General features: G+C 44.8%; 1 protein-coding gene across 4 annotated transcripts in view; it reads left to right on the top strand.

Annotated features, from left to right (window-relative positions):
• Positions 1-38: 38 nt before the first annotated feature.
• MEGF11 (multiple EGF like domains 11) overlaps positions 39-23,596 on the top strand; it is a 726,402-nt gene continuing 702,844 nt past the window's right edge. For 3 of the 4 annotated variants that reach the window (XR_015729726.1, XM_087877753.1, XM_060694755.2), the window contains exon 1: positions 41-257. The gene's annotated coding sequence lies outside the window, so the exon portion shown is untranslated. Of the gene's footprint in view, positions 258-23,596 lie in introns of all 4 variants that reach the window. The other variant, XM_060694754.2, reaches the window with a different exon arrangement.

Genomic DNA, 23,596 nt, shown 5'->3' on the forward strand with positions numbered 1-23,596 from the left:
GGCGGTGGTGGGCTGGGCCGGGCCGGCTCCGAGTCCCCGCCCCGCCGGGCCGCCCCGTCCTGCTGGGAGGCGGGTTTAAGGCGCTCGTGCGGCTGCTGCAACTTTCCCACCGAGCCGACCAGGCGCCGGGAAGGACCACCGAGCCCCAGCCGCCCCCAGCCTCTCCCGGCCTCGCCAGCGGCTGCGGCGGCGGCTGTTCCTGCTGCTGCGGCCCCGCGCATCTCCTCCGCTGCCTTCGCTCGCCGGCTCCCAGCCAGGTAAGCGCCAAGTCTCTGAGCGCGTGCAGAGTTCCGCTTCCTTGAGCGCGCGGGCGGGCGGGCGGAAGGCGCAGACCTGAGGGTCTTTGGGGAAGGCGAGGCGGAAGAAAGGAGGAGGAGAGAGAGAAAAGGGTAGCCCTTCCCTTCCCTTTCCAGCTGGGCTCATTTGTTTTTCGGCTGTCAAGTTCCTAGTCCCTGGTGAGGCTCTCTCTTCCGCGCTTGTCCTGTGCTGTCCTTGCCGGAGGGTGCCGTTCCCCACCCGCAAGTTGGCTGAATGGCGGCTCGCGGGAAGCCCAGAAGGGGATGCCAGCCTCGCCATCATCACCCTGTGCCCGCAACAAGCAGGAGAGGATCCCCCTTATGAGTCTCGACGGGGGTGGTGGGGGGTCTCCACCAGCCGGGATTCCCTGCTCCGGGCTGAACTGCCTCCCCCACCCCCCCAAATCCTGACTAATTCCTCTGCTGGGTTGACCTTCCTTCCAGCCTCTTCCCTCCCCCCCAAAGAAAGCTGCATTGGGAAAAAGAGCCCCCCCCTCTTTTTCCATCCCTCGAAAGAAGGAAAACCTTCCCAGTTGCTGCCGTTCAACTCGCGCCCCTTTTCAGGACTGTCCCCCCCACTCCCCAAATACATCTGGGGAGGTTTCCCTCTTCCTCCGAAGTGCCTCTGACCGTGTGCGGGGAGGCTGTGCGGGACCCCCGCTTCCCGCTGCTTGTTAAAGATGAACTTCTGGTGTGTCTACCCCCCAAAAACCCACCTGCCAATTCCCTGCGGCTTCGGGGCTCCCATATCATCCAGGCGGCCCCACGCGTGATAAATGGGTTTTCTTTTTAATTTGGGTGGGTGGGAGAGCGGGGGACAATGCGGGCGTGCTGGCCTCTAGCAGGGAGGGGCCGGGAGTTGGGTGGCAGAGCCCGGTGGGAACGGGGTGGGTGGGTGGGTGGGAGACGGGGGTCTTTGCAAATGACAGCCTGCTTGCTCGCGGCTCTCCAAAGCGCATTGCAAATTCTGTGCCGGTTTAAAGTATCCGCAGAGCTTTCTCCAGATTCCCGGGGAAAATTTCGAGCTTGGCTTTGAATGGTTGTGTCTGGGGATGCCGAGGTGAAGCCAAATACAGGAAGGTTAAAGGCTTGAACTTGTTGGCTCTTAACTCACCGCAAGCCCTCCTGCTTAATGACTGGGGAGACCCCGCTTCTTCCGTGCCCCTAAACCCCAGCTCCTTGGCTCTTAAAGTTTGCTCTGGAGATTGTTGAGAAGGGAGCTGGAATCCCACTTACTCCTTCCTTCCTAGATGGGACCCACCGCATGGTCCTCATCCAGGATCTGATGGGGAGGGGGACACCGATAGATGTCGGGGCGAGAGACCATCCCTCAAATAAACTGGGCCCTGTGCCATGTAAGGCTTTGTCCCCAGCACCTTGGATTGAACCCACCTTGAAGGAGGCAAAGCTTTTTCTTCCATACCTTAGCATGCAAAATTACCTTAAAAAAATGACTTAGTTGAGCAAAAATCTCCCAAGTCAGCATGGGTCAGCATCTTTGAGTCCCTGGAAATGTCCTGAACAGTCCACAAAAAATATGCCTGATTTTCTTGCCTGTAACTGTGCTCCTGTTAACTCAGGGGAATTAATTGAGTGGCTTTATTTTCTTGTTTGCTACTGGTAACTTCTACCTACTCTACTTGCTACTCAGGTTCCTCTAACAGGCTGCTGTGCTGAGACCGAATTAAAAAAACATTGTGTCATTCACACATCCTCAGGACTCTTTTAGGAGTCACGGCTCTGGCTTGTACATCCACCAACCTGTTGTACTTTGAATGAAATTTTAATTTGCCTTGCCTGTGTAGAAGGGACTTGGGTGCAGAGTTAACTGGATTAATAATGATAGTGAAGGCAGAGGGAATGGGAACAAGCTTCGGCACAAGTTCGGGTGTCCTCCTGGGAAAATGTCGTTCCTGTGAAAATGTATGTTACAAGTGCTAGCAGATAGAACTCGTGCTTTGTCTCATGAGCTGGAAGGATGCGTGTGGAATGCTACTTGCCAGCTGTATAGGTGGACGGTAGCATTAGGAAATAATTTATGGCGTTTACAGGGCTATTCAGATTGAGTCTCGGAAATTCTGTTTGTAGCGCATCCCTTTATTGCTAAATATTTGGGAAAGTTTGTTTGCTCATTGTTGCTCATTTGCGGATGCATTTTGTAAAAGGAAAATTGAAAGTAATTTGATTTGAGTAATTCAAACTAATTTTCAGAAATAAATAATATTTGTTTCATGGTGGCTCCAAGAAAAATTAAATTAAAGCTGAACAAATTCCTCTTAATTTAAATTAGCAAAGAGATTTTTTAAATTTAATTTTAACTCCGAAAGGTTGAAAACAAATCACTCTCTCTGGTTTTCCTTCCATATCTCATGTTTTTAGCTTGAAGAATGTTTCAAGCACCCCCTTTTCTTTTCTTTTTCTTTTTAAAAAGTCCCATTAGAGCAATTTTGCTTTACAAATTCATTTTGCATTATGTTTTAAGCTGTCATTATTATTGTTCTGTGTCTTAAAGCCAATGTGCTACTCAGCAAAATTATGATTTCTTGAAACGAGGCACTTTCTAAAGGGAGTGAATAGAGCTTTTAAAAAGCAAGTTGTACTGGCTGTTTTTCCCCCGTTGAAAAGGTTAAAAGAACCCTCCTCTAAACGTTTGAAATGTTTTCTGCATTATTGCAAAGTCTATGTCTGGCGGTTTCTTGAATATCATTTCACAGGTTCCTTAGTTGCTTTGAAACTTTCAACAAGCTGCAAAGGCTGGCGGAGGCTCCTATGGAAAACATGGTCAGATTCCCACAGATCATTCGTTTTATGAAGCTGAGCCAGATCACAAAGTAACAGCACCGAGACGGGTTGTATCAGGGTTATTTTGACTAAAACACCAGAGCTTTGAATAGGGAGGAATAAGAAAGAAGGCAGGAATCTCAGGTTGCCTTAAAAATTGCACCTCATTATCCAGTCTTCCCTGCTGGACACGGAAAAGGGAAAAAAGCGACTATGATAAATATTTATCTAATTTGGCCAAGTGTTTTAGACATACAAAGAATTTGTCTCTGGTATAGAAACAATGTACATGCAAAGCGACGGAGAGAATAATAATAATAATAATACCAAGAAAAAGGGGGAAGTAAAGATAATAAGAAGGATAAATAATACTACTACACAGCCATATTACATGAGTAAATATACAGTACGTAGACATTAGATTGTACTGCGAAAATTAGGTATTCAGCAGAGTGATGACACGAGGGGAAAAAAACTGTCCCTGTGTCTAGTTGTCTTGGCATGCAATGCCCTATAGCAGGGGTCTCTAACCCCCACCCCCGGTCCATGCCATGCCATCAACCGGGCCACACAAACAAGTGAAGTCCCATCCGTGGGCAGCATACAAAACCACGTCCCCTCCAGTCTGCGGAAAAACCTTTCTCCGTGGAACCGGTCCCTGGTGCCCCAAAGGTTGGGGGGTCGCTGCCCTATAGCATCATCCCGAGGGATGGAGTTGAAACAGTTTACGTCCAAGATGTGAGGGGTCTGCAGATCTCTTCTCAGCCCTCCTTCTGACTTGTGCAATACAGCATGTGCAGATCTTCTATGGAAGGCAAAGCTGGTTGCAATGATTCTTTCTGCAGTCTTACTATCCGTTGGAGCATGAAGTTAATACAGAGCTTGGTGGTCAGTTTAACCCCCAGCCCCCCACCTCTGAAGAAGTGTGAAGGAGTTTTTGGGTGCCCCTGAGTCTTTCCGCCGGCCTTCCAAACATAGATTTTTCAAGTCCGTTCTTGCACTTAAAGAAATTAGAGAGAGCGCATCTTGTTAGGTACTTGGATGGCTCACCACCAGGAAATCCCAGGACTGTAGGCTAAGCTGGGAAATCTAGAATGCTTCCAGGAAAAAAAGGCATGGGGAAACCATCTCTGGGTTGTTGCCAAGAGCATTATATGGATGCGTCTACAGAGCCTCTAGGAACCAAACTTAACTGGTGGTGGGGGAAATATACTTTTTTCCTTTCAAAAGCAGCCTTCTCACCAAATGTGGATGGGGCTGTATTCCTGTGTATGCAACAAAACCTCTTTGCAGTCGCATGTAAAGCACTTTAAAAAGGCAATTTAAAAAACAACAACACCTGCTTAGTTCTTGTTGTTGTGCAAATCCAGCCGTTGGTTGCACTGCGGTTTACGGCTTAGCATGATGGGCGAAACCCTTGTGGCATAGTGTAGAAATGATGGTTAAGGAAGCCGGTGGATTAGCATGATGCGCAAGGGGCTATTAATTGTTACGCTGAATTTGCACTGGAGGAACATTTTTGCCTTGTCCACAAAGCCCTTTCCCCAGTTGCCTTGTTCCCCTCCGTTCCGCAGTTTCAGACTTAGGAATTCTAGAGAGGCGTTTGTCCAGGGATGAAATCCAAATTTTTTTACTACCAGTTCTGTGGGCGTGGCTTGGTGGGTGTGGTGTGGCTTGGTGGGCGTGGCTTGGTGGTGTTGCAGGGGAAGGATACTGCAAAATCCCCATTCCCTCCCCACTCCTGGGGGAAGGATATTGCAAAATCTCCATTCCCACCCCACTCGGGGGCCAGCCAGAGGTTGCATATGCCGGTTCTCCAAACTACTCAAAATTTCCACTGCCGGTTCTCCAGAACCTGTCAGAACCTGCTGGATTTCACCCCTGCCTTTGTCCCAAATACCACTTTGGTTGTTTTGAGTAGCGCATGTTAGGAAGGGCTGTGTTGGCTGGTACAGATGTCGAAAGCATCTTTACTATAGGTAGTCCTCGACTTACGGCCACAACGGAGCTCAAAATTTCTGTGGTTAAGTGAGACGCTTCTTTAAGTGAGTTTTGCCCCATTTTACGACCTTTCTTGCCTCAGTTGTTAAGTGAATTATTGCAAGTGATAAGTTAGTCACTCGGCTGTTAAGTGAATCTGGCATCTGTATCAATTTTGCTTGTCAGAGGGTCACAAAAGGGGATCACGTGACCTTGGGACAAGATTGTAAGTATGAATCCGTCTAAATTTTGATCACGTGACCACGGGGAAATGCGTCGTAACTGTGAAAAACGGTCATTAAGTCGCTCTTTTCAGTGCCGTTATAACTTTGGATGATCACTAAATGGAGGGTTGTAAGTCGAGGACCACCTGTACTGTGTGGAGTACTAGCATTGCGCCAGATGTACCAGAGACCCAATGGCTTCGTATCGCCAAGGAGAGAAAAAACAAACCGATTCTCAAACTCTTCTCCGTGTTCTAAGAATTTGTGCTTCGGAGGCAACTTTGGCTGTCTGTGTTTCTGGAAGAAATTCTGAAGTTAGATGGGAGGGAGACGAAGGGAACCCAGATTTTAATCCTGCAACTTTTTAGCTCTTTTCTAATGTTTAGTTTGTCTTTTGATGTAAAACAGTCTTACCCCGGCTTGATATTTGAGATAGTCAGTTGCACCAGGGGTGAAATCTACTTACCGTCCCTACCAGTTCGGAAGTGTGCACTCTGCGCATGTGTAAAGCCTTCTGAGGGTCAAAAGCACGACCTCCGGGTGGGTGGGCGGAGCCTCATGTTGCCACGGCTATTGGTTCACCGAACCACCCGCCACTGCTGCTACTGATTCGCCCAAACTGGTGCAAACCGGTAGCATTTCACCGCTGAGTGGCACCCTCATTATCCTATTATTTCTGGACATAGCAACTGCTCCTGTTCTCGACTCAACCAGAAATTTAGGGGAGGGTAGATTTAGGGGAGGACGCAGTGGCTCAGTGGCTAAGAGGCTGAGCTTGTCGATTGAAAGGTCGGCAGTTCAACGGTTCAAATCCCTAGTGCCGCGTAATGGGGTGAGCTCCCGTTACTTGTCCCAGCTTCTGCCAACCTAGCAGTTCGAAAGCATGTAAAAAATGCAAGTAGAAAAAATAGGGACCACCTTTGGTGGGAAGGGAACAGCGTTCCGTGCGCCTTTGGTGCTTAGTCATGCTGGCCACATGACCACGGAGACGTCTTCGGACAGCGCTGGCTCTTCGGCTTTGAAACGGAGATGAGCACTGCCCTCTAGAGTCGGGAACGACTAGGACATATGTGCGAGGGGAACCTTTACCTAGATATCCCTGCCCCTGGTGTGGCATTTATCCCAGTTGGTTTCCCCAAGCGAGGATCTTCAAGCTTCTGCTCGAACAGGACAAGAAGTTTCTGTGTAGGAGTTTCCAGCTCATTTTTTTGGCAATGGGTCTGGGGGTTTTGTTTTTTTTTACAATATTCACAGCATCTCTTCTGGGGAAATGATTGAACTTGGTCCTTATTGATGTAGATTCCTTCCTTTCCCCCAGGTGACCTCTGTCTTCTTGCCCATCTGGACACAATGTCGACCAGATCGGACCTTGAAGGATGCTTGTAGGGGCCATCCATGATGCCAATGTGTCAGCTTCTAGAATTTAGAATTCTAAAATAACAGAGTTGGAAGGGACCTTGGAGGTCTTCTAGTCCAACCCCCTGGTTAGGTAGGAAACCCTATACCACTTCAGACAAACAGTTATCCAATCTCTTCTTAAAAATGTCCAGTGTTGGAGTATTTACAACTTCTGGAGGCAACTTGTTCCACTGATTAATCATTCTCACTGTCAGGAAATTTCTCCTTAGTTCTAGGTTGCTTCTCTCCTTGATGTGTTTCCACCCATTGCTTCTTGTCCTGCCCTCAGGTGATTTGGAGAATAGCTTGACTCCCTCTTCTTTGGGGCAACCCCTGAGATATCAGAACACTGCTATCATGTCACCCAGAGGTGAGTTTCACATATTTTTACCACCAGTTGCCCCGCCCATGCGCGCACGCTCGCTTTGCACAGGCACACACCTTCCACTTGGACTTCCATGTATATGCTTTGTGCGCGTGCACACCTTCTGTGCATGCGCCCGGCCTTGAAAATATGGCTAAATCGGATGGCATAGCGCCTGGGCAGGTGGGTGGCCCCACCCGCGATCGCCGCTACCAGTTTGCGCGAACCGGTCAGAACCGGCTGAATAGCCCCCCACTGATGTCACCCCTAGTCTTTCTTTTCACCAAACTAGAGATACCCAATTCCAGCAACCGTTCTTTATATGCATTGGGAGGGAGTGTCTGTGGGGCCATCTCAGTGCCACTCTGAGTGCCCCAAATCTTTATGCTGCCTGCATTTAGCACGAAGGACTGCCGAAGCCGTTCTGTTGGTGACTTCCTGTACGGCTGCGATGTTTGCCCATATATTAGCTTATCGTGCAACCCACATGCACAGCAATATTGATTTACATTTCAAATTTTATTAGCTTTCGTGTCTTCTTTTGCTGAGCCTGCGTTATTTTCAGTTGGATTTTAATAACTTTATTAAAAAAAATTTTTTTTTTAAAAAATCAGCTAAAAACAATGGCAGGAAACCTTAGAATTCGTAATGAATTCTCGAAGGTGCAGATGGTAAGCAAAAGTTTGCGAGGGAGATGGATTTGGGAATGCTGTTTCTTTAGATTGGCTTGCTTTGCCTATTTAATAGAGCTCCAGTTGGTCTAAACTGAAACTAAGAAGAAAGGGTGCAAATTTTCAGATCTTTAACACGCATGAAAAGCAAACTGTGAAGGATTTGCAGGAATTTCATCTCTTAAAAGAAAATCTATTGGAATGACGCAATACAGGAAGTTACGACCTTAATTGGGATCAGAATTTCCATTGCTAAGCCAGAATGCAGAATAACAAGAGTTGGAAGGGACCTTGGGAGGTCATCTAGTCCAACCCCCTGCTCAAACAGGAGACCCTGTACTATTTCAGATAGATGGCTGTCCAGTCTCAACCCATCATTTCTTCCCAATTCCTTCCCAATTTAGCCAGGTGGTTATTATGTGAGTCAGACCAGCTTTTACGACCTTTTGCCATGGTTGTTAAGTGAATTGAGCTGTTAAGTGAATCACGCAGTCATTAAGTGAATCCGGTTTCCCTCATTGACTTTGCTTGTTGGAAGCCCATGGAAAGATGGTAAAGGGTGATCAAAGGACCCTGAGATGTTGCAACCATTGCAAAAAAGAAACTTATCAGGTGCCAGGAAATCAGAAAATCGAGGCAGTTCACATGTGTCTAAAGATTTATTGCAAACTTAAGCTTTCTACAAGAATCTGAACTACTAACAGTCAAGGGAAATTAGTGGCAGTTAAGAATGGAAGGAATTCAAGGTGGGCTGCAGTCTTGTGGGCGCGAAGGGCCTCATGACTGATGACATGTTTGACCCCTCCTTCAAGCTCAGCCTCCTACAAAAATGCTGATTGCCAAGTGCCCAGATTTTGATCAGGTGACCGTGGAGATGCTACAATGGCTGTAAGTGTGAGGACCATAAATCATTCAGTGCCATTGTAACTTTGAATGGTCACTAAATGAATGGCTGGGAGTCAATTATGTGTACTAGAACGTATAGTTGGCACTGCCAGTTCCAATCTTCCAATTTCTGACCCCAGCTTAACTGGTGGGCACCAGGTTGGATAAAGTAAATTAGTTGGACACTGACCTGCTTATCCAACCTAAAATTCCTCCAGATTTCTAATTCCATTTTTGGCTCATGTTCAGTTTCTGGTCAAGTGTGCTATCTCCACATCAAATCTTCTCTATTATTCATACCTGACAGCTGTATGATAGGCACTGCATCAGTCTCATTGGTGGGTTGCCCCCGGTTCGCACCGGTTCTATAGAACCGGTAGTAAAACCAGTGGGAGGCTCCGCCCACCGACCCCGACGTCATCAAAACGCTTTGGCGCATGTGCAGAAGAGCACGCATACACGTGAGCAAAGTGAGCGCACGCGCGTGGCCCCGCTGCAACCCGGTAGTAAAAGTAAATAGAACCCACCCCCGATCAGTCTTTCAGAAATCTCTTGTGGGCCACTGTTTCTCCACCTTGGCAACTTTAAAATGAGTGGACCCCAACTCCCAAAATTCCTGGGGAATTCTGGGAATTGAAGTCCAGACATTTTAAAGTTGTCAAGGCTGAGGGGACACTATTGTGGGCTCTGATAGAGCTTCCAGATGTGCTACAAAAAATTAGACCACCACTAGAAGGCAGCAAACAGGTTTTCCTCACTCACTGTTTTCCATTAGTGATCCTTTGAATTTCTGTTATCCCTCCTCTGGCTGGCTATCCAGTTTTGATGGAATCTCCCATTGAATCAGTTTTTTTTTTTTCATTTTCAGACCAACTGAAAATCTTTTTCTTAATTTTCCATAGGGAGCCATGTCAAACTATACTATTTAGTTGTTAAAATTGCACTCCCCGTTTTTCTACTATTGGACAAACTGGTTTTAAGTTTAAAGGTAAAGGTTCCTCTTGCACATAGGTGCTAGTCGCTCCTGACTCTAGGGGGCCATTTCAAAGCCGAAGAGCCAGTGCTGTCCAAAGACGTCTCCGTGGTCATGTGACTCAACGCCAAAGGCGCATGGAGCACTGTTACCTCCTCACCAAAGGTGGTTCCTATTTTTCTACTTGCATTTTTTACGTGCTTTCGAACTGTTAGGTTGGCAGAAGCTGGGACAAGTAACGGGAGCTCACTGCATTACGCGGCACTAGGGATTCGAACCGCTGAACTGCCGACCTTCTGATCGACAAGCTCAGTGTCTTAGCCACTGAGCCACCACATCCCTTAATTTTACATAATAGTAAAAAAAAAGAAAAGAAAATGAATATATGAAGTGTATACACAGTCCAAATTTCCAGAGTTCTCCGGTTTCCATTCCCCAAAATAAAATGGTTGTTCAAATAATGAAAGTTAAATGCGTCCCTTGGATCACAATTGACTCACAATAGTTGTGTTTCTTTTTCCCAACTCTAACAATGTTCCTTCTCCATTTCTGTTCTCCACTTGCTAATTTCCAACCATTTGTATGCAATTCAAAAGAAAATGATCATTGGCAAACTATTACAATACAATTTATATCCAAAATAACTTTTGTCCAAAAGCTAAGCCCTAGATATTTCATTGTTTCATTTTGTGCACTTTGCCTCCAACAATTCACTGAACCCATCACTTTTCTTCCTGGAACAACAACAAAAACAACAACAACAACAAAAACAGAGGAATCCAAACGTCAGAACGCAAGGACTTTTGTAGAGTTAAGGATGCCTTTAAGTCTATGGAAATGTGACGAAGGGAGTCACAAGGGGTTGAATGGAATGAATTAATTGATTGGTTGATTAAATGTATTCGCCGGCCATTTCGTAGTTGAAGCGACTCTGAGCAGCTTACCTCAAGATGAAACAACATATAATAACAGTTATAAATATAAAACCGATTATGAAAATGATGGAAAATAAAACAAATAAAAAACAAGGGTTTAGAGAATATATATATATATATATATATATATATATATATATATATATATATATATATATATATATATATATATATATATATATATATATAAAATTTTAGATAATTGATGAATTAATATAAACATAAGAAATTTGGGAAGAATGATGTAACAATCTAAATGATAGAAATATAATATGAAAATGATGGAGGAGGGAGTAGAAGACACAAAATATGTAACTCAGATGAAACACTGAATGATTAAGGATGTATTGTTTGTATGTTTGTTTGTTTGTTTAAAAAAAAACTTTTTAAAAAAAACAAAAAACAAGAGTTCGGTTAGTGCTCCAACCACCAAATAATTTTGGAGGTGGAAAATTGGGTTTTTATGCACATTTTTTTCCCTCTCTGTGTAGTCTTGTCTAGTTTTGTATTTTTTTTTCTTTCCCCCCCTTTTTTGGGAATCTATTTCAACAAAAATTTGAATTAAAAACAAAATTTGAATTAAAAAAAAGATTCAATTGCTGGGAATGTTTAAATCAGAGGCTGGGAAGGGGAGGGGTCATCTGTCAAGAATGCTTCATTAATTCTGTCTGCCCTGAGCAACGGTTAGACTAGATCCATGATGGCGAACCTATGGTACGCATGCCACAGGTGGCACACAGAGCCATATCTGTGGGCACGTGAGCATTGACCTAGTTCAGCTCCAGTATGCATGGGCGAGCCGGTCAGCTGATTTTTGGGCCTTCCGGGCCCACCAGAAGTTGGGAAACGGGCCGTTTCTGGCCTCCGGAGGGCCTCTAGGGCGGTGGGGGGGTGGGAAAAGCCGTTTTTGCCCTCCCCAGGCTCCAAGAAAGCCTCTGGAGCCTGGGGAGGGCGAAAAACGGGCCTACCGGGCCCACAGGTAACCTTTTTGCCATCATGTGCCAAAAGCGGGGGGAGCACAGGGGTGGCATTGAATTATGGGTGTGGGCATGCATGTGCACGACCCCCCGACACTCCCCATGCTTTTGGCACACGACGGCAAAAAGGTTAGCCATCACTGGACTAGATGATCTCCAAGATCCCCCCCAACCTTTGCGTTTCATGATGCTTCTGTAATTCTGTTGATGTCCACATTCAGGCATTAACATTCTTTCGGTTTCTCTGTCTTCAAGTTAATTAAGAACCATCTTTTACGTCAATACAGGGTTAGAGTAAAACGGGCGACGTTGTGGCTGTGCTCACACAACAAACTACGTCTGGTTTGCTTAACCACAGTTTATGGATAACCCAGAATTGGCTGGGTTCACCCCAGAGACCAAACTACCTGCAGGCAAGCAGGCCACCTGGGGGGGCGTTGTGAAAACCCAGCCAATGTCTTATATATATATATATATATAAGACATATATATATGGCCCAAATCTGCTTTTCTGAAATTGGAGAAAGGCATCCAGAGTGCAGGCAGCGGTTCTGAAGAGCGGGTGGAAGGAGGGCTGGGATGCAATTCTTCTCGGCCAGCTGGGAAGCTTGGCCCTTACAGCTTATTTATTTATTTTATTTATTGGTTCGATTTATATGCCGCCCTTCTCCGGAGACTCAGGGCGGCTTACAATGCGTTAAGCAATAGCCTTCATACTTTTGTATATTTTATACAAAGTCAGTTTATTGCCCCCACAATCTGGGTCCTCATTTTACCTACCTTAGAAAGGATGGAAGGCTGAGTCAACCTTGAGCCTGGTGAGATTCGAACTTATGTCCATTTCATTCACTGCCGTGAGCCCTTCAGAAACAGGCTTGGCTTGGGATACTGGCTGAGCTCAGCAACTGTTGTTCAGCCACAGGGTGGACACGGTGCCTGATGTTAGCCGTGTAAAGCGGAGAGATGCTTTCTAATAATCTCCTGAGCTTCGAGTCCTTTCTTGTTGCAAAGTCCCGTTTACATGAATCCTCCGCTGGCTGCTTGCTCCCGATTTGGGGAATGTGAAAAAGCTCTAGTTGAAAAAGTGAGCGTGCAAAGGGAGGAAATACGGTAGTGCCAGGTTCTCTTTGGGCTTTGCGCCCAACAGTGATTTTATGTTTTCAAGGAGTTAATGATCGTCTCCCTTTCCCCCTTCCTTTCTTCTCCTTCTTCCCCTTCCTTCCTTCCTTCCTTCCTTCCTTCCCTCCCCCTCCTTCTTCTTCCTCCTCCTCCTTGTTCTTCTCTTCCTTCCTTCCTCTCTCTTCTCTCCTCCTTCTTCCTCTCTTTCCTTGTTCTCTTCCTTCTCCTCCTTTCTTACCTCCTCCTTATTTCCTTCCATCTCCTTTCTCCTTGTCCTCCCCCCAGCTTTTAATCCTCTCACCCCATCCCTCCCCTTACTTTAGACTGTTCCTGTGGACCCTTCCCCATCAGATGCCAGCGTGATGCCCTCGAGCGGCTTTTGCTGTGTTCCTTTCATCTCCTGTTTGTGCCTTTTAAAACCTTCAGCCCCCCTTCCCAGGCAGAGAGTCGTAGCGGCCCACCCCGCCAAGCTGTAAATCATGACTTGTTAATCACAGTGGCTGTGTTCGTACAATAGTCTAAGCCAGAATCAGAAAAACCACATTATAGCAATTTACCGCAATGGGTGAACCCCAGCCAGGGGCTATTTTAAGTGCTTTTAAATCTTCCCTTCTTATTGGAGTTGTTTGCAGCTGGGTCTTCAGAATCTAATTTTGTGAGTCTCCCAGCGTTCTCACTTTCTTTCCCCTAGATATGGTGCTTTGCTCCTTTTTTTTCTTGTGGGTTTTTTTTTTTTTTTTGGAAAAGGGCTTTCCTTAAATCCAGCAGATACAGATTAACAGAGTTGGAAGGGACCTTGTAGGTCATCTAGTCCAACCCCCCGCCCAAGCAGGAGACCCTACACCATTTCTGACAGATGGCAGTCCAGCCTCTTCTTGAAGGCTTCCAGGGTACTCTTTTTGCTTCTTTTCCTAAGGATGCGGTCAAAGCAGCTGTTTCTAAGGTGCCCCGGATATAAAATTGAATGACTATAAAAATTGTTTAATAAATAAAATCTACTCGAGATTCAAACGCACTGCCATCTTGACTTTTTTGACCATTCCTCTGGGATGAGCCCAGTTTCCTCTTGCTGGTATTAAAGAACTCATGAATTTGTACAACCTTTGGGGTTTGAGGGAAAGATGGGCCTTTGACTTCTAAAGGCTCCTTAAAAACCCTTTTGGAGGCCCGGGTGCAGTGGTGGGTTTCAATTTTTTTTACTATTGGTTCTGTGGGCGTGGCTTGGTGGGCGTGGTGTGGCTTGGTGGGCGTGGCTTGGTGGGTGTGGCAAGGAAAAGAGACTGTAAAATCTCCATTCCCTCTCCATTCCAAGGGGAAGGTTACTGCAAAATCTCCATTTCCTCCCGATCAGCTGAGACTTGGGCGGCGGAGATTAGATGGGGGTGGGGCCAGTCAGAATTTTTACTACCGGTTCTCTGAATTACTCAAATTTTCCACTACCGGTTCTCCAGAATTGGTCAGAAGCTGCCGAAACCCACCTCTGCCCGGGTGCATATTAACTGAGCTGTCCTGGTGCATTAAAAAGCAAAGTTGTCGTCCGTAGCTGAGCGTTTTCCGCTAAGGGCCAAAGTCTAAATGCTATTAGACAAAGACAGAACCCGTGGAGGTAAAGGCACAGGTTGCACCTCTCTCTGGAAAGAGATATTTTTAATCTGCTCCCTCCAGCTAGCTCACCCCATCTTCAAATTAAAACAATGTGGTGGCATTGTAGCAATAGATACGGTGTTAATTAGTCTTTTGATTGCCTTTGCTTTAAATTCAAAAGATGGACAGAACTGCTTGTATTTAAAAAAAAACTGTGTGGCAATTAGTTTGGAATAAATTGTAGCCTTTCTGTGTAGGAGATAAGGTTAATTTTTTTTTTGCTTGAGGAGGGCAGTGGGCAAATCCTGATTTTTCTAAATTTCTAACACAAAACAGGTTGGAAAATTGTGTCCGCTTCTAGTTTCTGCTCTTTTGTAACTTATCAGAAAAATGCTGAAATTCAACTTGCCTTTGCAGGAGGTAGAGAAGGTAAGGAACATACTTAAGGCATGGCCTTCATTTGGTATCATGGTATTCATTAGTTGAGGGATGTCCAACCTTGGCAACTTTAAGACTTGTGGACTTCAACTCCCAGAATTCCCCATTTGGTCCACCTGGACATTCAAATCCGAGGGCAATTCTGGGAGCTGAAGTCGACAAGTCTTAAGGTTGCCAAGGTTGGAGACCCCTGTATTAGGGTTTCTAGGTCATGATGAGCCTGACGTGGTCAATTCGGTTGTACCATACATCACTACAAGGATGAATTGCTAAGAAGGGATCTGCCAGGAGATGGGAGATTCTTTTCCTCTGGAAGGTGCTTGAAGGATCTTAACTAAGAACCAGCTTTGAGATATTATTTGACCTTGGTTGGTTTCAAGATCTCCTGGCCAGTGCTCCTGGAGAGTGAGAATAATAGTGGCCCTGATGTTAATGGGATCTGATTTTTTGGAGTCAGAGATTTGACTCTTGACCCACGAGTTGATCCTTGGATTCCAAACTTTGTGTGGATCCCATAATTCCTCTCCTAAAGAGGTGCTTTGGGAGAATTGGAATAAGAGATCCACCTCTCAGGTTGGTCTGATGCTTTTGGGATTGCAAGAGGTTCTTTTCTTTTGCTAAATGGATGAAAGTCTTCGGTTGAGAATAAGGTGTTTATGAATCAAACCAGAAGATGGATTTTGTTTCTGATCATTTTTTTTTAATTTTTAAAACTACTGTAGATCTTTCTTTCTTTCTTTCTTTCTTTCTTTCTTTCTTTCTTTCTTTCTTTCTTTCTTTCTTTCTTTCTTTCTTTCTTTCTTTCTTTCTCTTTCACTCTCTCTCTCTCTTTCTCTCATTCTCTCTCTCTCTCTCTCTCTCTCTTTCTTTCTCTCTTTTCTCTCTGCCTGCCTGCCTGCCTTTTTTTCTCTTCTTTGGAATTCTGAGTGTGAGTCAAATTGCCATTTTCCAGGTATTTCCGTCTTCTACTTCTGTTTTTCTGTTTTATTCTCAAGGAACATGAACTTTTCTTTCAAATTCCTCTGGCTGAAATCTTCCAGATGGTTCTGGTGTGCAGCCAGAGAGGGTGACAATTGGTATTGTCGGGTCCTTTACATTTTGGTCCACCTGGACATTCAAATCCGAGAAAGATCCCCAGGAATCTTTCTTGGCAGATGAGAAGTTTGCCAAGGTGTTCACCCCCCAGATTCTGATTCCTTTGCCACTACATCTCAAACTATCATGAGGATGTCACCAAAATTTCTCACCTGAAAGCACGTTTCTTCATCACACTGAATGAAAATGGCAGAAAAATAGAGGACTTAGTAGATAACTTCTGTAAACGCAACCACTCTTGTTTGTAAAGCAGGGCTTAGGACAAATTGCACAACACAAAAACCCACAGTTACATTTGCACCCCCCAAAAAACGTTTAGCACAGCCCCCGGAGTCTCTTCTGAAGATATCTCACATTGTGACTTCTAGTATAACAAGGAGGAAAGCTATTAAATATGGTGATGATAATTATATTAATCACATTAAATGGAGGTAATTTAATTTTAATGATAGCGAAATGTAAATTACATGGAATCTAATGTAATGTTTAGCCTGGTTCCACTCATTTACTTGTTCTTGTCATCAGCCTCTTTGCCATGAACTCCTGCTTCTTCCTCACTGCAGTCCTTGACGGCCAACATCGCAAAAGGGAGAGAGAGAAAAAGAGACGGAGAGAGAGGGAGAACGAAAATCCACACTCTTGAATTATGATGTACAGGCAGTCTTTTTTAAATGGTAGACCTCTCTTTGCCTACCATATCCAGACTGCACGCAATTCAGATGACTGTAGGAGATAGCGCAGAGATACCGACATGTTTAACCATTTATTTATTTATTTGTTTATTTATTTATTTATTTATTTATTTATTTATTTATTTATTAGTTCGATTTATATGCCTCCCTTCTCTGGAGACTCAGGGCAGCTTACAATGTGTTAAGCAATAGCCTTCATACTTATGTATATACCTGCTTAGTAGGATTTTTGGCCCGCCCTAAGTGGTGTTCTTTTTTATACAAAGTCAGCTTATTGCCCCCACAATCCGGGTCCTCATTTTACCTACCTCGGAAGGATGGAAGGCTGAGTCAACCTTGAGCCTGGTGAGATTTGAACTTGCAGTAATTGCAGGCAGCTGGCAGCTAAGTGCTAATTTAACAGCACTTTAGTCCACTACGCCACCAGGCTACTAGTGGGGTCTACAACATCTCACCGTGGCTAACTCACTGAAGCCAACTCATTGCGGGACGAGACTTACACTAATATCGAATAAATAATGGAATAGAATCATTAAAGAAAGGATGCCAAAGGAGGGATGAAATGAAATGTGAATGACAAAAATTAAAATATTTTTTTAAATTAAATTGAATTGTTGAATGGTCCCACGGTGAGGTGTCCCGTTGGCCAGGCCAAATTGGCCTTGGCAAGTTGACCATGGCGTGTTGGCCAGGGAGAGTTGGCTGCAATGAGTTGTCCTGTTCTGCATATAGTTTCTAGTTTGCATATCTGCTGTCCAGATATGTCTAGTCCTGAGATATGAGGGGTTCAGATTTTCCATCCCAGAACTTCCCATTTTGAAGAAAGCCGCCATCTTCTTCACTTGACTCTCATTTCTTAAGCTACTTGGTAAAGTTACTTGCCACAGGATAAAGTATCAATTACGTGTTGGTAAGACCACATCTGGAATACTGCATCCAGTTCTGGTTGCCACAATATAAAAAAGATGTTGAGACTCTAGAACAGTGTTTCTCAACCTTGGAAGCTTGAAGATGGGTGGACTTCAACTCCCAGAATCCCCCAGCCAGCACTGCTGGGGGATTCTGGGAGTTGAAGTCCACCCATCTTCAAGCTACCAAGGTTGAGAAACACTGCTCTAGAAAGAGTGCAGAGAAGAGCAACGAAGATGGTTAGGGGGCTGGAGGCTAAAATATATGATGAACGGTTGCAGGAATTGGTTATGTCTAGTGAAAAGAAGGACTAGGGTGACATGAAAGCAGGGTTCCAATATCTGAGGGGCTACCACAAAGAAGACGGGGTCATCCTGTTCTCCAATGCACCTGAGGGCAGGACAAGAGATAATAGGTGGAAGATCATTAAAGATAGATTTTATCTAGAACTAAGAAGGAATTTCCTGACAGTAAGAACAATTAACCAGTGGAATAGCTTGCCTCTACAAGCTGTGGGTGCTTACATCACTGGAGGTTTTCAAGAAGAGAGTGGACATTTGTCTGGAGTAGTATAGGGCAGGGGTGTCCAATCTTGGCAACTTTAAGATTTGTGGACCAACTCCCAGAATTCCCCAGTCAGGCTGGCTAGGGAATTCTGGGAGTTGAAGTCCACAAATCTTAAAGTTGCTAAGATTTGACATCCTTGGTATAGGGTTTCCTATTGAGCAGGGGATTGAACTACAAGACATCCAAAGTCCCTTCCAGCCATATGATTCTATGCCCTTTAGGGAAGCCAGTCTTTTAAATCAACGTTGCCTCTATAAAAAAAAAAAAAAAGCATCTAAGAGCTTTCTTTTGCAAGTGGTTTTTGGATAATCCTACCCTAGTGCCCATCTATCAAGGCTGAATTTCCTGCAAAAGGCAGCTTAAAAGCGGCCTTGCGAAATGTTTCTTCCATTCTCCCAGCCGCTCATCATCTATAGAACGTTGTGATTGCGCTTAATTGGAAATGAGTTTTGAGAATCACAGAGAGACGGTTTTTGGCCTTTGGAGCTAAGGATCAGCCTGCTGGAAGATGAGGGATGACATGTAATTTTCCAAGTTTGTATTGTTTCAAAGAATTTGCCCTCCTTCCCTCCCTCCCTCCCTCCCTCCCCTGCCCTGGACTTATGCAGGAGGTGGGCGAAATGGTTGCACAGCAAAAACTCAAAAGTCAGAATGAGGGTCATTGCTCAGCACTTGCGAATAGTAAATGGGTCAGGAAACTCTGTTTCATCTAAAGGGAGGAGTGACAAAATTGCAAATATATTCTGAAATATCTGCTCTATATCCTCTCTGTTTCCGTGCTTATAATTTTCGTAGGGGGTTGTAGTACTAAATCCACAGACCTATAGAGCTGCACGGTTCTGGAGTTGAAGGAGCTCCATCACTGAAGATTTTCAACAAAGATTGTCCAGCCATTTTCCCAGGGTGTGTAAGGTCTGCTGCCTCCGGCAGGGGGTTGAATTAGAACAGGGGTTGGCAACCTTAAACACTCAAAGAGCCACAAAGGTCCTAACCAGAAGCCCTCCGTTCAATTCTGGAGCTGACCGGAAGTCTGGTTCCCTCACTCTTAGCGCAGCGTCCTTTTTCCTCTACCTGTCCTAACCGAAAGGCCTATCAATTCGACCAGTGACAGGGAGTCACAGCAGGGGGAGGAAAGAGCCACATGCGGCTCCAGAGCCACGGGTTACCAACCCCTGAACTACGACCCCTGGGTTGCGACCCACTATCGGGCCCTGGCCTATTTGGAACTGGGTCACGTGAGAGGCAGGCCAGCATGCACAGTGGGCACAGCTCCACTCGGTGGGCTGGTTCCCCTCTCTCCCCCCACCCAGCCAAACTGCCAAGCCACAAAGGTTGGGGACCACTGAACTAGAAGACCTCCAAGGTGCCTTCCTGCCGTATGATTCTATACGCATCTCTCATGTCCATGCGCTTCCATGTACCAAGGGACCAATTGTTGATGCTCTTTAGCAGACCCATTTGGGGTGTATGTGAATGAATATGTCATTCCCACCCCTGTCTAATACAGGTATTCCTCAAGTTATGGCCACAGTTGAGACCACGATTTTCAATTGCTAAGCCAGGTGGCTGTAAGTGCCTGACTTTATGACATTTTTCCCACAGTTGTTCAGTAAATCATGGCAGATGTTAAGTTAATCATGCAGTTGTCCCAAAGATGCTCTTTCCAAAAGGCAACTGGATTTTCTTGGTTTTTTTTTTTTCTTGGAAAAAATGTTTCCCTTCTCATCCAAGAAGCTTCTTCAGCTCTAGCGTCTCCCCATCCAGACCCACAAAGCCGCCAGACTTTAGGAGATACTCTTCATAGCCTCACCTGGTTGACCTTGCCATGTCTGCGCCATTGTCTCCCCCCCCTCCACATGCTTTGGAGAAATCTTCCAAATTCAGACATGGGAAGGTCCAGGGTTAAGAGTTATTCAGCTCATATGATGGGGTTGTTTTTTGCATGGTAAGAAAATTAGCAGCCTCAAATTCCATCCCAGAAGCTGAAAGTCGTCCCAAATACAGTGTAGAGACCTTTTGTATTCCCCATCCCTTGGTCTGAATTAGATGAAGTATAATTTGCTGTTGAAGTTTCTTGTAAAGGAAAAGAAAATTTCCGACAAAATCCCCATGGATGAAGAGTAGCATGGTATTTATTAAGTTACAAGATGGCCCAAAATATATGTTGTGTTTGTGTGAGGGAAGGAACTCTTTCTCGACCGAGAAGCTTATTGTTAGTTGTGGAAGGAGATTTCCACCAAGGATGGATTGCTGAACAAATTCTCCTCCTCCTAGAGAAACCATCCATTCATTTGTTCTGCAAATTTGATGGAGAATTTTGAAAAGGCGATTTGTAGCAATCGCTGTTAGGCAACATTGGAGAAGAAAAAGATTTGGCTTCGGGAAGGTCACTGGAAAAGGTTCTGGGTGGATCTTCCTGGGGGCAGAACTGTAGAGATGCTAAAAGGGCCCTTTTCCAGTTTAAATAGTCTTTAATAGTCTGTTTAAAGTAGTCCGTTTAAATATGTTTAAATAGTCATATTGCACATCTCTGTTGTGATATTCATTACCATCATATTGATAATATAATAACATAATAATATAATAATACTAATACTTAACGCTTAACATCATCTTCTTTAACAACTGTCCACTTTACCATTTTTATATCTCCTCCTTTCTAACTTCTGTTTCTGTTATCTAGCAGGGGACTGGAATAGAAGACCTCCAAGGTCCTTTCAACTCTTCTTCTGTTATGATTGGGTTAGTTTGGTTTAGGCTTTATGGGACGTGGAGTGTTATGGTCTGTAAATCATTATGCTGTGACTTGTATGCAAATCCAAGCGATGGTTGTTTGCAAATGGTAGCTAAACTATAGCTTAGTATGATATAGGAACTATATTTATGGGGGACTCTGAATCTTCAATAAGGGAATATTTCTGATGAGTTTCTCATAGATTTCTAGAGCTTTGTGGTATTTTATCCTGCTGAACATTGTTTGAAAACTTAGCTGGGTGTAAACAGTCCCTTGTTAGCTAGATAATAACTGCATTGTTATAAATGAGTCCCTTAGTTTTGTCCTCTTTTCAGGTGTAGTACTTTTTATTGAATGAGGTCTATTTTTATCCGTAATTTAACTCCAATGTTGTATGGATTTTGCTGAATGCAAGGAGTTCTAGATGAACAGGTTCGCTCCGTTTTCAGATATTTTTGAAATGTTGATTTCTTTCTCTCCTATTCCTGTAGAAATTTGAAAATTCAATGTAAAAAAGTAATCGTGGAAAATCCTCGTCCATGGCCTGGCTAAATGAGAAAGTTCTCCGTGGGGCTAGCCATGTTAGTCACTGTCCTCCAGCAAAATCGTTTTGTTTTTCTTTCTTCGTTTTTATTGTCCTGAAGACCTTTCCTAAAGAAGAATTCTTGAATATTGAATATTTCCCCTTATCCGTAGTGTCTATTCTAAAAGATGATGTATAAATATTTTAAATAAATCAGCAGCGTGGCTGTAGAAATCTGCTTGGGGATCCATTGAGTGGATGGCCAAACAAGCTTAAATGCATCGCAGTTTCCAAAGTTTGTGTGTCCAAGCTGTAGCTGAACATTAGTCCGGACTTCAAGAATAAATGAAATGCCAGATTAATACTTCCACGTTCTCACCCTTTGCCTGGTGATCTTGTTCCAAGAACAGGCTGGACTATTTTGCATGGTGGTTCGCTTTCTAAAAAGGAGTAAGCCAGTGGTGAAATCTATTTTTTTTTAACTAACGGTTCTGTGGGCGTGGCTTGGTGGGCGTGGTGTGGCTTGGTGGGCATGGCAGGGGAAGAATATTGCAAAATCCCCATTCCCACCCCACTCCAGGGGAAGGATACTGCAAAATCTCCATTCCCATCCCACTCCAGGGGAAGGATACTGCAAAATCCCCATTCCCTCCCTACTCCTAGGGGTAGGATATTGCAAAATCCCCATTCCCACCTCACTCCAGGGGAAGGATACTGCAAAATCCCCATTCCCTCCCCACTCCTGGGGGAAGGATATTGCAAAATCCCCATTCCCTCCCCACTCCAAGGGAAGGATACTGCAAAATCCCCATTCCCTCCCCACTCCTGGGGGAAAGATATTGCAAAATCCCCATTCCCTCCCCACTCCTGGGGGAAAGATATTGCAAAATCCCCATTCCCTCCCCACTCCTGGGGGAAGGATATTGCAAAATCCCCATTCCCTCCCCACTCCTGGGGGAAGGATATTGCAAAATCCCCATTCCCTCCCCACTCCTGGGGGAAGGATATTGCAAAATCCCCATTCCCTCCCCATTCCTGGGGCCAGCCAGAGGTGGTATTTGCCGGTTCTCCAAACTCTCAAAATTGCCGCTACTGGTTCTTCAGAACCTGTCAGAACCTGCTGGATTTCATACCTGGAGTAAATGGTAGATCTCATTCTCTAACCCTTATTGAAGCAATTCCTGAACTGGGGTGATAGAAAACACACACAATTGTTGCAAAGAAAAAAGAAAAAGAAGGACATTTCTGCTCTCCTCGCCTTGCCAGCCCTCAGCCCCCTACAAAGCCATTTGTAACCACACATACAATTGTGTCTGCTTTGTAATCACCTCAGCCGAGAGGCAAGAATTCTTGCCAGCATGAAAATAGGCTGCTTATAGCCTTTGGAGCCGTTTAAAGAGAAATATCAGCTTCGCAGTAATGTCCAGTGAGTCATCACAGAACCCAGAAATAAAGAAGCTCACTCGGCCAAACCTGCTGATGTCATGAGGTCAGAAAGAGGCCTGGACCAATCTCAGCATGGCCTAAGGCAATAAGGGTAGAAGAAGCCATCATCTCAGTGGGCAAGACCTGTGGCTGATGTTTAAACCATGTTAGTAGGTTACAGTCACAGGTTGGGATGATGGAGAGTTTCAGGTGTGCAAGCCGTGCCTTATTGATTGCAAAGATAGTTAACATGGAGGACTTTGGAGAAGGCTGCTAAGAAATGGAGACATGGGAGAAGAAGAAGTCTTCATCATTGCATCTAAGACCAAGTTTCTCAATCGTGGCAGCTTGAAATGTGGACTTCAATTTCCAGAATTCTTCAATCCGCAAGGAAGTCTTCTTAAATTAGTGCTCCTCAGCTTTGATAACTTGAAGATTGTGGACCAACTCCCAGAATTCTTCAGCCAGCAAGGATATCTTCATAAATTAGTGTTCCTTGGCCTTGACAAATTCTGGGGGTTAAAGATTGTGGACTAACTCCCAGAATTCTTCAGCCAGCAAGGAAGTCTTCTTAAATTCGTGTTTCCCAACCTCGCAACTTAAAGATTGTGGACTAACTCCCAGAATTCTTCAACCAGCAAGGAAATCTTAAATTAGTGTTTCCCAAACTTGGCAACCTGAAGATGTGTGGGCTTCATCTCCCAAAGATCTCCAGCCAAGCATGAAAGACTGATCTAAGAAGACATTTTCTTTCATCCAAGACTCAAATCTCAATCATATTTGTTGGCATTGGTGCAATGCTTAGCTTAATTAGAGCAATGAATCCTATCTCTCTCTCTCTGTTTGAAGTGGGCATAGAAAAATTGGAGCTGGCTTTTGGGTGGAGCTGTCAAATCAAAGGGCACAGCATTGGTTGCACTTGAATGGCCACTGATTCAGGGCAGTATCTACAGTGTGTCATCGGAGTGGATGGAAATATGGGGCTAGGAATTTGCAAGGCCTGCATTGTGTTTCTCAGGCCAAGCA

This window comes from Pantherophis guttatus, chromosome 13 (assembly GCF_059756535.1).
Source record: "Pantherophis guttatus breed Tessera chromosome 13, ASM5975653v1, whole genome shotgun sequence".
Lineage (NCBI taxonomy): Eukaryota > Metazoa > Chordata > Lepidosauria > Squamata > Colubridae > Pantherophis > Pantherophis guttatus.